Source organism: Phyllostomus discolor, chromosome 13 (genome assembly GCF_004126475.2).
Source record: "Phyllostomus discolor isolate MPI-MPIP mPhyDis1 chromosome 13, mPhyDis1.pri.v3, whole genome shotgun sequence".
In the NCBI taxonomy this organism is placed as follows: domain Eukaryota; kingdom Metazoa; phylum Chordata; class Mammalia; order Chiroptera; family Phyllostomidae; genus Phyllostomus; species Phyllostomus discolor.
The window spans coordinates 73,206,249-73,217,632 of NC_040915.2; positions in this window are offsets into that span (position 1 = coordinate 73,206,249).

Sequence of the window (11,384 nt, forward strand, 5' to 3'; positions counted from 1 at the left end):
AAATAAGATAAACCTGAAGATGCCCACACCAAGACACATCATAATTAAAAAGGAAAAGTTTAAAGACAAAGAGAAAATCTTAAAGCAGCAAGAGAAAGGCAATTAATTACCTACAAGGGAGATCCCATAAAGGTGTCATCAGATTTTGCAAGAAAAACATTTCAGGCCAGAAGAGATAGGGCACAAAATGTTTAAAGTGATGAAAAGCAAGAACCTACAACTAAAACAATTGTATCCTGCAAGGCACTTATTTAAAATTGAAGGAGAAATAAAGAGTTTTCCAGACAAAAAAAAGTAAAAGAGTTCATTACTACCACACCAGGATTACTAGAAATGTTAAAGGGCCTTTTCTAAGAAGAAGAAAGAAAAATTAAAGAGGACCAGACTTATAGAGAATAAAATGGCAATCAGTCAATATATACCTACCAATAGTCACTTCATATGTAAATTGCTTAAATGCTCTAATAAAAAGACATAGGGTACTGAATAAGTAAGGAAATAAGACCCATATATATGCTGTCTACAAGAGACCCACCTCAGAACAAAAAATACAAACATTCTAAAAGTATATCCATGGAAACAAAAATATTTCATGAAAATAGAATTTTTTAAAAAGCTGGGGTACCAATACTTATATCTGACATAGTAAACTTTAAAACAAAGGCTAAAATAGGAAACAAATAGGAACATTACATAGTAATAAAGGGCATAATCTTTGGAAGCATTTCCTAATCCAACACAGGAGTACCTAAATATATAAAGCAAACATGATTGACATAAGAGGAGAGATTGACAGTAACACAGTTATAGTAGGGGATTTTAACATCCCATTGACATCAGTGGATAGATCTTCCAGAGAGAAACTCAACAAAGAATCAGTGGCCTTAAGTAACACACTAGATCAGATGAATTTAATTGACATCTTCAGAGTATTTCACCCAAAAGCAGCAGAATTTACATTCTGTTCAAGTGTACATGGAATCTTATTTTTTAGAATAGACTACATTTTAAGACACAAAACAAGTCTCAATAAATTTAAGAAGATTAAAATCATATCTAGCACTTTCTCTGACCATAATGGTATGAGACTAGAAATCAATGTGAATAAAAAAACTAAAAAAACACACAAAGACATGGAGGCTCAGTAACATGTGACTAAGCAATGAATGGATTAATGTGAGATCAAGGAAGAAGTCAAACAATACCTTGAAACAAATGAGAATGAGAGCAAAACAAACCAAAATCTATGGGACACAGCAAAAACAGTCCTAAGAAGAAAATTTTTAGCATTATAGGCCTACCTCAAGAAACAAGAAATATCTTAAAGAAAACATATATCCTGATACTTAAAGGATTAGAAATAGAACAGGGAACAAAATCCAAACTGAGGAGAAGAAAGGGAATAATAAGATCAGTGCAGAAATAAGCATAATAGAGTCCAAAAGGAAAAAATATAAAAGACCAATGAAACCAATAGCTATTTTTTTTGAAAAGATAAACAAGATTGACAAAACTTTAACCAGGCCCATCAGGAAAAAAAAGATAAAGGATCCAAATAAATAAAATCAGAAATGAAAGAAAAGTAGTAACAACTGAAATACAAAGAATTATAAGAAATTATTATAAACAACTATACATCAAAAAATTGAACAATCTGGCAGACATGAATAAATCCCTAGAAATGATCTCCCAAAACTGAATGAAAAAGAAACATGAAATGAGAACAGGCAGATTAAAACTACTAAAATTAAAGCAAACTAATAATCAATAAACTTTCAACAAAAAAGTCCTAGACCAGATAGTTTCACAGGCGAATTTTACCAAATACTCAAAGAACTAACACCTGTTTTTCCCAAACTATTCTAAAAAATTTAAGAGGAAGAAAGACTCTGAAACTCACTTTATGAGGTCATCATTATTCTAATTGTAAAAGCAGATAAACACACTACCAAAAAATGCAAATTATAGGCCAATATCTCTGAAAAACATAAATGCAAAATACTCAACAAAATACTGTATTAGCAAAACAAATCCACCATTATCAAGTGGGATTTATTCCTAGGATGCAAGGTTACTAGGATATTTGTGACTCATTTAATGTGAGACCCACATAAACACAATTAATGATAAAAATAATGTGATCATATTAATAGATACAGAATAAGCTTTGAACAAAATTCAGCATGTATTTATGATTAAAATATCTCCCAGCCAAGCTGGAATAGAGGGAACATATCTCAACATAATAAAGGCCATATATCACAAACATACAGCTGACATCATACTCAATGGGGAAAAAATATAAACATTCCCTATAAGATCAGAAATAATACAGAGATGTCCACTTTCACCACTTTTATTCAACATGGTTATGGAAGTCCTAGCTACAGCATCCAGACAAGAAGAAATTATAGGCACCTAAAGTAGAAAGGAAGAAGTAAAACTCATAATTTGCAGATGACATGATCCTGTATTTATAGAGAGAACCCTGAAGATTTCACCAGAAAATTACTAGAACTGATAAATAAATTTAGAAATAAATATTCAGAAATTAGTCACCTTTTTATACACCAATAAGAAGCTAGCATAAAGAGAAATTGAAAAACATTTTTTTTCAATTTCTCCAAAAAAAACAACACCAAGGAATAAATTCAGCCAAACAGGTAAAAGACCTACACTCAGAAAATTTAAGACACTGAAGAAAGAAATTAAAGAAGATACAAATAAATGGAAGCATATACCATACTCATGGATAAAAAGGAATTGACATTGTTAAAATGTTCATACCATATTTATAGTTCAATGCAATTCCTATCATGATACCAATTGTGTTCAATGCAATTTCTATCATGATATCAATTGTGTATATCACAGAACTAGGTCAAATAATCAAAAACATACATGAAACCACAAAAGATCCCAAATTGCCAATAAGATCTTGGGAAAGAAGAACAAAGTTGGGGGAATCACCCTACCTAATATGAAACTGTACTACAAGGCCATAGTCAACAAAATAGCATGCTCCTAAAAACAGACACATAAATCAATGGAGTGGAATAGAGCCCAGAAAGAAACCCATGCATATATAGTCAATTGACACTCAACAAAGGAGACTATGACATATAATGTGGTAAAGATGATCTATTCAATAAATGACATTGGCAAAATTGGACAGATATATGCAAAACATAAAATAAAACTACCTTCTTTCACCATATACAAGAATAAACTAAAAATAGAATAAAGATTTAAATGTAAGGCCCAAAATCATAAAAATCCTAGAAGAAAGCATAGACATTAAAATCTTAGACATTTCTTTTAGTAATATTTTTTCTGGTATTTCTCCTCAGGCAAGGAAAACAAAAGAACAAAACAAACAAATGTGAACTAAATCAAACTAAAGAAATAAATTCAAATTAAGTCAAACTAAACTAAATTAAACTAAACAAAAAACTTTTACACAACAAAGGAAACCATCAACAAAATGAAAAAGACAACCCACTGAATGGGAGAACATATCCACCAATTATATATCTGATAAATGGTTAATATCCAAAATTTGTAAAGAACTCATACAACTCAACAACAAAAAACAAACTATCCAATTAAAAAATGAGCAAAAGACGTGAATAGACACTTCTCCAAAGCCAACATACTGATGGCCAATAGACCTATGAAAAGATGCTCAGTGTTACTAATTGTCAGGGAAATGCAAATTACAATCACCATAAGATAGCACTTCACACCTGTTAATGGCTATTATCAATAAATGAACAAACAGGTGCTGCCAAGGATGTGGAGAAAAGGGACCCTTGGCACAGTTGGTGGGAATGAATATTGGCATAGACTCTGTGGAAAACAGTATGGGGGATCCTCAAAAATTAAAAAAAAAAATTGAACTGCTTTATGATACAGCAATTCCATTTGTGTGTGTGTGTGTGTGTGTATCCATCCAAACAATAGATAGAAATATACATATAGAATATATAGAGAAATATGTATATAGAAATATGTATATCTGAAGAAACCTAAAACATTAATTTTAAAGAATATATGCACCTCTACGTTCATTGCAACGTTATTTACAATCACCAAAATTTGGAAGCAACTCAAGTGTCCATCAGTAGACAAGTGGATGAACAAGCAGTAGTACATTTACACAATGGAATATTAACCAAAAGAAAAACAATGAAATCATACCCTTTGTGACAGCATGGATGGATCTGCAGAGCATTATGCTAAATAAAATAAGTCAGTCAGAGAAAGACAAATACTATATGATTTTACTTATATATGGAGTCTAATGAACAAAAATTGGAGTGTTTCAAAATGGAAACACTCAGATACAGCAAACAGATTGAAACCAGACTTAAAACCAGTACCAAATAATATTGAATATAAATTATAAATTTAAAAATTTAATTAAAAATAAAAATAAAAAACTTCACATGATAACTTTCTAAGGAGATTCTCAGCTAAATGGCTTAGCCACCTCTTCCAACTCTAATAATAACAACTCCTCCCAAATTTTTCTTCTTGTCTATTCTCTGCATTGAGAATCTCCTTTTAGTTGTTCTCTCCTTCTTGTGGTCCACTAAATCTATCTGCATGTTGGTGCCAGATTAGTCTTCCAGAAACACAGTTTTAACATGATCACATATTATTAAAAAATCTTTTTATAATTACCCATTGCTTATAGAATAGGTTCTGTCATTCAAAATATTCAATGAACCTGTGTGTATTCCCATTGTAAAGGGAAAGCTAAGGTGCAGGTTCTAGAGCAAAATTGCCCAGATTTGAATCCCAAATCCATCAGTTCTACTGCTTACCTGGCATGCGTCCTTGAACATGATACTTCTTTTTTGTTCATTTTATTAAATTTACTGGGGTGACACTGGTTAACAAATGATACAGGTTTCAGGTGCACACTTCCAAAACTCATCACTGTATATGGCATTGTGTATTCATCACCCCAAGTTAAGTCTCCCTCCATCACCATTTATCCCCTCTTCACCCTCCTTGACCTCGCACCAACTCCCTACACCCAGCAATCATCACACTGCTGTCTGGGTCCATGAGTTTTTTTTTCTCTTTTTATTTCTTTTTTTCTCAATCCCTCCACCTCCAGTCCTTCAACCTCCCTCTCCCTGACAGCTGTCAGCCTTATTGTTCGATAGCTTAGTTTTCTATCTGTTACAGAAATCATTATAGAGTTGTTTGAATTAAAATATTTAGTGCCCTTTTATAATGTGCATAAAACAAATGCTATTTATCTATTATTATCACTATCTATTATGGCTTGCCCCATATGACTTCCCACTAGAAACTTAGTCTACCCCTAATTCCTGACTGTTCTCCTCAGGCTGCCTTTCGGCTGGGCCTTTATGGCGTGGCCCATGCTGTTCCTTCCTTTCAGTGTGAAATGCCTTTTAGCTATAGCAAACTCAGGAACGAAAAAAACAGTTTGCTTTTGTGTTCTAGTAACAATTGGTTGGTGTTGGCTGCCTAGAGGGATGAGTGGAGAAACATGTAGTGTCTGTGTCTTCACTCAGTGTAGGTGAGGTGGGGGAAAAGGAGGCTGCAATCAATTGTTGATGGGGGAGCAGCAGCATACCTGAAAGTGTTTTGCCATTCCGGGCTTGAAAGCTCTCATTGTGGAGAGTTCTGGCCAAGATGGAGGCATACGTAGAAATGCTTTACTTCCTCACACAACCAAAAGAAGGATAACAACCAATTTAAAAACAATAAACAACCAGAAGTGCCAAAAAATCAAACTGCATGGAACTCCAACAGCCAAGGAGTTACAGAAACATTCACGCAGACAGGTGGGAGGGACAGAGATGGGAGATGGGCAGCCGTACAGAGGGGACAAGCAGTGAAGCGGCGGACTGCACGGGCATGGCAGGGCTGGCTGAATGGGAAACTAAAGACTCAAAGCTAGCTGTAAAAACTGTGGGAGTTGCTGTGGTGGGAGAAACTCCCAGTTTCACAGGAGAATTCACTGGAAAGTGGGGCTAGAATAGAGTGAGTGTGGCATTGTTCCTCCTCTGACCCCTCCCCTACAGACAGTGCCACAATGCAGCAAAGAGGGTTGCCCCACCCTGGTGATATCTAAGGCCCCACCCCGTTACAATGTAACAAGTGCAGTGAGACAAACAAATATGGCCCAAATAAAAGAACAGATGGAAACTCCAGAAAAAGAGCTAAGCGATGAGGAGATAGACAACCTATCTGATGCAGAGTTCAAAACACTGGTAATCAGGATGCTCACAGAACTTACTGAACTCAATCAGAAAATGAAGGAAGAAATGAAGGCTACCCAAAGTGAGATAAAGCAAAATATACAGGAACCCAACAGTGAAGGGAAGGAAACCAATACTCAAATCAATGATTTGGAACAAAAGGAAGAAATAAATATCCAACTGGAACAAAATGAAGAAACAAGAATTCAAAAAAATGAGGGGAGGCTTAGTAACCTATGGGACAACAGTAAGTGCTCTAACATCCAAATCATAGGGGTGCCAGAAGGAGAAGAACAAGAGCAAGAATTTGAAAACTTATTTGAACAAATAATGAAGGAAAACTTCCTCAATCTAGTGAAGGAAATAGACTTCCAGGAAGTCCAGGAAGCCCCGAGAGTCCCAAAGAGGAACATACCAAGGCACATCATCATTAAGTTACCCAAGATTAAAGATAAAGAGAGAATCTTAAAAGCAGCAAGAGAAAAGGAGACAGTAACCTACAAAAGAGTGCTCATTAGACTATAAGAAGATTTCTCAAGAGAAATCTTGCAGGCAAGAAGGGGCTGGAAAGAAGTATTTGAAGTCATAAAAGGCAAGAACCTACCTCCAAGATGACTCTATCAGCAAAGCTTTCATTTAGAATGGAAGGGCAGATAAAGTGCTTCCCAGATAAGGTCAAGTTAAACAAGTTCATCATCACCAAGTCTTTACTATATGAAATGTTAAAGGGACTTATCTGAGAAAAAGATCAAAAGTATGAACAATAAAATGACAACAAACTCACAATTATTAACAACTGAACCTAAAACAAAAACAAAAACTAAGAACTAGAACAGGAACAAAACCAGAAAAATGGAGATCTCATGAAGGGTTTTCAGAGGGGAGGGGAAGAATGGAGTGGGGCATGGTCAGGGAATAAGAAGGATAATTGATAGACATAAACAGACAGGGAGAGGTTAAGAATGGCATAGGAAACTGAGAAGTCAAAGAACTTAATGTACAACCCATGGACATGAATTAAGGCAGGGAATGCTGGAGGGTTGGGGAGTGCAGTGCAAGAGGGGATAAAGGGGAAAAAATGGGGAAACTGCAATAGCATAATCAATAAAATATACTTAAAAAAGAAAGCTTTCATTGTCTATTTTATTTTTTCATTTACTTTTTAAAATATTTTTTAAATTTATTTTTAGAGAAAGGGGAAGGGAGGGAGAGAAACATCAATGTGAGAGGGAAACATTGATATACTGTTTCTGGCACACATCCCAACCAGGGACCGAACCAGCAGCCCAGGCATGTGCCCTGATCAGGAATTGAACCAGTGACCTTTTGCTTTTTAGGACATAGCCCAACAAACTGAACCACATGGGACAGGGCTTATTGTGTACTTTAAATGCATTACTTCACATCTCTCCATCTCAAGGTACTTATTTGTAATTTCATCTACAAAGTTCCTCCACTATAAGGTAACATATTCATGTACTCCAGAAATTAGGTAATGGGATGACTTTTAAAAGGGCATTATTCTGTTTACTACACATTTTAAGTGCTTATTATGTACCACGTACTGTTTTAAAATGCTTTGTGCACATAATTTAACCAACTCTCCCAATAGCTCTGATTGGGAAGGCACTGTTATTATCATCCCTCTCATAATTAAGGAAACCAAGACACAAGTAAGTTCAGTAACTTTCCAGAATTCAGCAGTAAATGGTAGCAGAGCCAGGGTTTGACCTGGGTACTCTGGATCCCGAGTCCATATTTTAACACCTATGCTAACACCTTGTTAAATAATTAGTGTTTGCTTATCTGAGCAAATTTAACAGCAATATTATTTTTAGGGGGCTTGATGTTTGCATGAGTTACTCATTATCTTTAAATACTTCTCAATATTCTCATGCATGTATACAACCTCCATACATATAGAAATATATTGTGTTATAGGCCAGTTTATTCTAGGTCCCTGAATTATTTTTTATTTAATTCTGGAAATCTCACTAATTTCTATGATTGAAGTCTTCTCAGTGTTTTGTCAGTTTTTGAGGATCCATTGTTCTTACAATAAACCAGTAAACATGCTTTAAGTATTTTCTGCAGTATTGATTAGAGGGTCAAATGCCCAAAGATCAAAACTTCTGATATTAAAAAAGTGCTTTTGTTTTTTTTAACTGGTTTTGGTGCTGAAATTCTCATGGGGAGTTATGCAGGACTCACTGTAGTTGAATCTATATGTGTCTCCATCTTCACTTCTACCTGCTTCACAGTTGACATGAAACATTTTTTAGCTTCATGTTTGAAGTAATGGGAGCCACCAAAGCCAGATTTTAACAATGTGGACAAAATCATTGCATTTAAGTTTCGAACAGGTTACTTTTGCTGCAGATGAGAGTGTTGGACTCTAGACCAAATAGAGGGCCATTTCAGCAGTTTTAGCAGGAGATGGTTATACTTGGACTGAAATTTTCTTAAAGGCATAGAGAAATTGATATCTTTAAGAAGTATTTAATTAATAAGTGTGTTGGTAATAAATTGAATAGGGGAGCTAAAGGAAAAGTCAGAGGTAACTGGCATGCTTCAGGTTCACGTCATTGTATTGAAAACACATTCAATGTTAGGGCACAGTAAAGGGAGTTGTCATTAAAGACTAATTAATTTAGCTTTTAACATAATGAATTTGATGTACTTTAGTAAACATCCAAGGAAATGAATCAGGAAGGCACAGGAGAAAAGTATGCACTGAAGATATTTATAACAGTATATAATGATTTGAATGAGATCCTGAACCTCAATCCTTAAAGTTTATATAGAGGAAAATGAGCTTTGAAAGTTAGAGTAGTCATCTCTTCAATCAGTGAGTCAATTATTGTCCCTTTCATTCCAACTCACCCAACATCAAACCTGTGTGAGCACAGAGTTTCTATTATTGCAATGGTGACAGAGAGAGGGCAGAGAAAACAGAAAATTCCATTTAGCTATGAGGACCACTATCTTCATTAGATCTGCTGCTGAAAAATCACAGCACTGTCAACATAGATATTATTTCCATTATTTTCCCATTATTCCAACAATGTGGTTTGCAAAAAAAGCTGCTATATGTTTTTATTGGTAGCCTCCCTGAACACAGTTGCAGTCATTGGTCTAAAGGCAGAGCAGTGACCTAAGCTGGACAGGTCGGGGACCTTTCTTATTTACTTTTTTAACTTCAGACATAAGCCAGCCAGCCTCAGTTTCTTACTGGTGATATATTTTTATTGTGGTCCTCACACATAGTGAGACATGTCCAAGGACAAGATGGCATTCAGCCATGTGGAGGACATCTGTCTGAGGGACAGAAGTCCATCTGTAAGGAGCATGAATATAGGTGGCAATAGCCCCAGTGGCCAGCAACATCCTGTATTAGGTCACTTGTGATGCACAGCTGCATCCCAGCCCTTATTGTAGTTTGCATCAGTAAGAGAATAAATGACATTTTTTGCAAAGGTAATATCTCATTTTAGGTTCAGATGCTTGGCATACATCTGTTCACTAAGCGAGTGCTCATTCTCTATGGCTGGGAGAGCCGCTGTGCCTGCTCATGGGTACACAGCCGCTGGCCCCCCGAGAATAGAGGCTCTCTGCACCCCGGGGGCTGAGAGGCACTCTCTGACTGGAGCAGGTTTCGCATTGAGGGAAGGCAGCAGCAGCAGCTCAGGAAGGGGGTGGATGTGTGTGGTTTGCTCACGAGTGATGTGTTATAGTTTGGTAATTGCCCTCTGGGACTTGGAGTTGCCATTATCTCTTACAAGGTAATGAAGCTGTGGGATGACTCTACTTTTCTTAATCTGCTGAATTCTATTGATTTAATTTTATTCACTCAAGTGGAAAGGGAGTGGGAAGATAAAGCCTCCCACTATTGCAGGAGAAGCAGCCTATTACCAAGGGCCTCTCCTCCCTCTACAATTTCCTTAGGACCTGCCTGCTGCATGTTAGGATGCAGAGAGTGAGCAACTGTTGTGTGTGGAGGGTGGGGTACATATACATACAGCATAATCCAGAAAATACTTCTTAATAAAGGAATTATTTCTTCCTGATTGTCTGAGCTAACTGAAATGAGACTTCCATGAAATGCTGTATAGCCCATCTGGTTCTTTATAAACAGCAATGATAAAAAGCTTTTATGTATTGTCACCAATTATGTACCAGAAGGATGTTGACACTGGCTTTATATTGCCCTTAATTTCTACACTGAGCTTACAAACTGTGCATCACCACCACCACTGTCTATGTGAAGAAACTGAGGCTCCAAGAGATTAGGGTACTTAATCAAAGCATTCCCATGGGTATAAAGAAGGGCTTGAATTCAAACACTGGTTTTCAAATAACAAATCCAGAGAGAATTGATCTCTGAGTTTCCCATAATGTGTGTATCTCTGTAGTTATAACCAAGATTACTACTTCACAGGGATAAAAATGGCTTGATGGGTATTCAGTAGAAAGGTTTTCCTTTCTGATAGGAAGCTTTCCCACTAGCTTCCTCTCCTGTCTGAACCAGCCCAAGGATGTGGGTTCCAGTTCATGACAGCAGACTGGATCTGATGACCTTTGGAGTTTGCTACCCTAGCCTGAAGATCTCTTGTTCAGACAGGAGGAGCTGGCCCTGTCACTTTACATTGTCAGACGGCAACCTTCCTCAGGAAGCAGAAAGACAGTGAGAGCCACCTCCAGTGACTTCTAGACAGGTGTCTGAGGAGATAATCATGCCTTCTTATTCACAAGCCTGTCTGTTGATGCACAAGGGATTAATGCCAACTCCCAGTTTCCTTTCAGATCTGGACATGCTGGTATAAAAATGTTCTGCTCAGAACACATTTTCTCACTTCCTTTCCCCTTGAAAACCTTCTCCTCAGGCTCCTGTCCCTATCATGAGCCCTGGCTCTGAAAACAATATTAGTGCTTTAGCCAACATCTCCCTCCAGTGCTGAGCATTTAGCCCTAAAATGTAGGCTAAGGGAGGAAACCAAAGTGAGCCCCTGCCCAGAAAGGGTATCCTTGCTTGCTCAGGTTCACGTCTAAGCCAGAGTGTCAGGCTCAGCACCTCAGCCTACCAGAAGGAACTCTCATCTCAACAAGGTAGGCTTAGAACCATCAAATGGAAGAGGCCAAAAC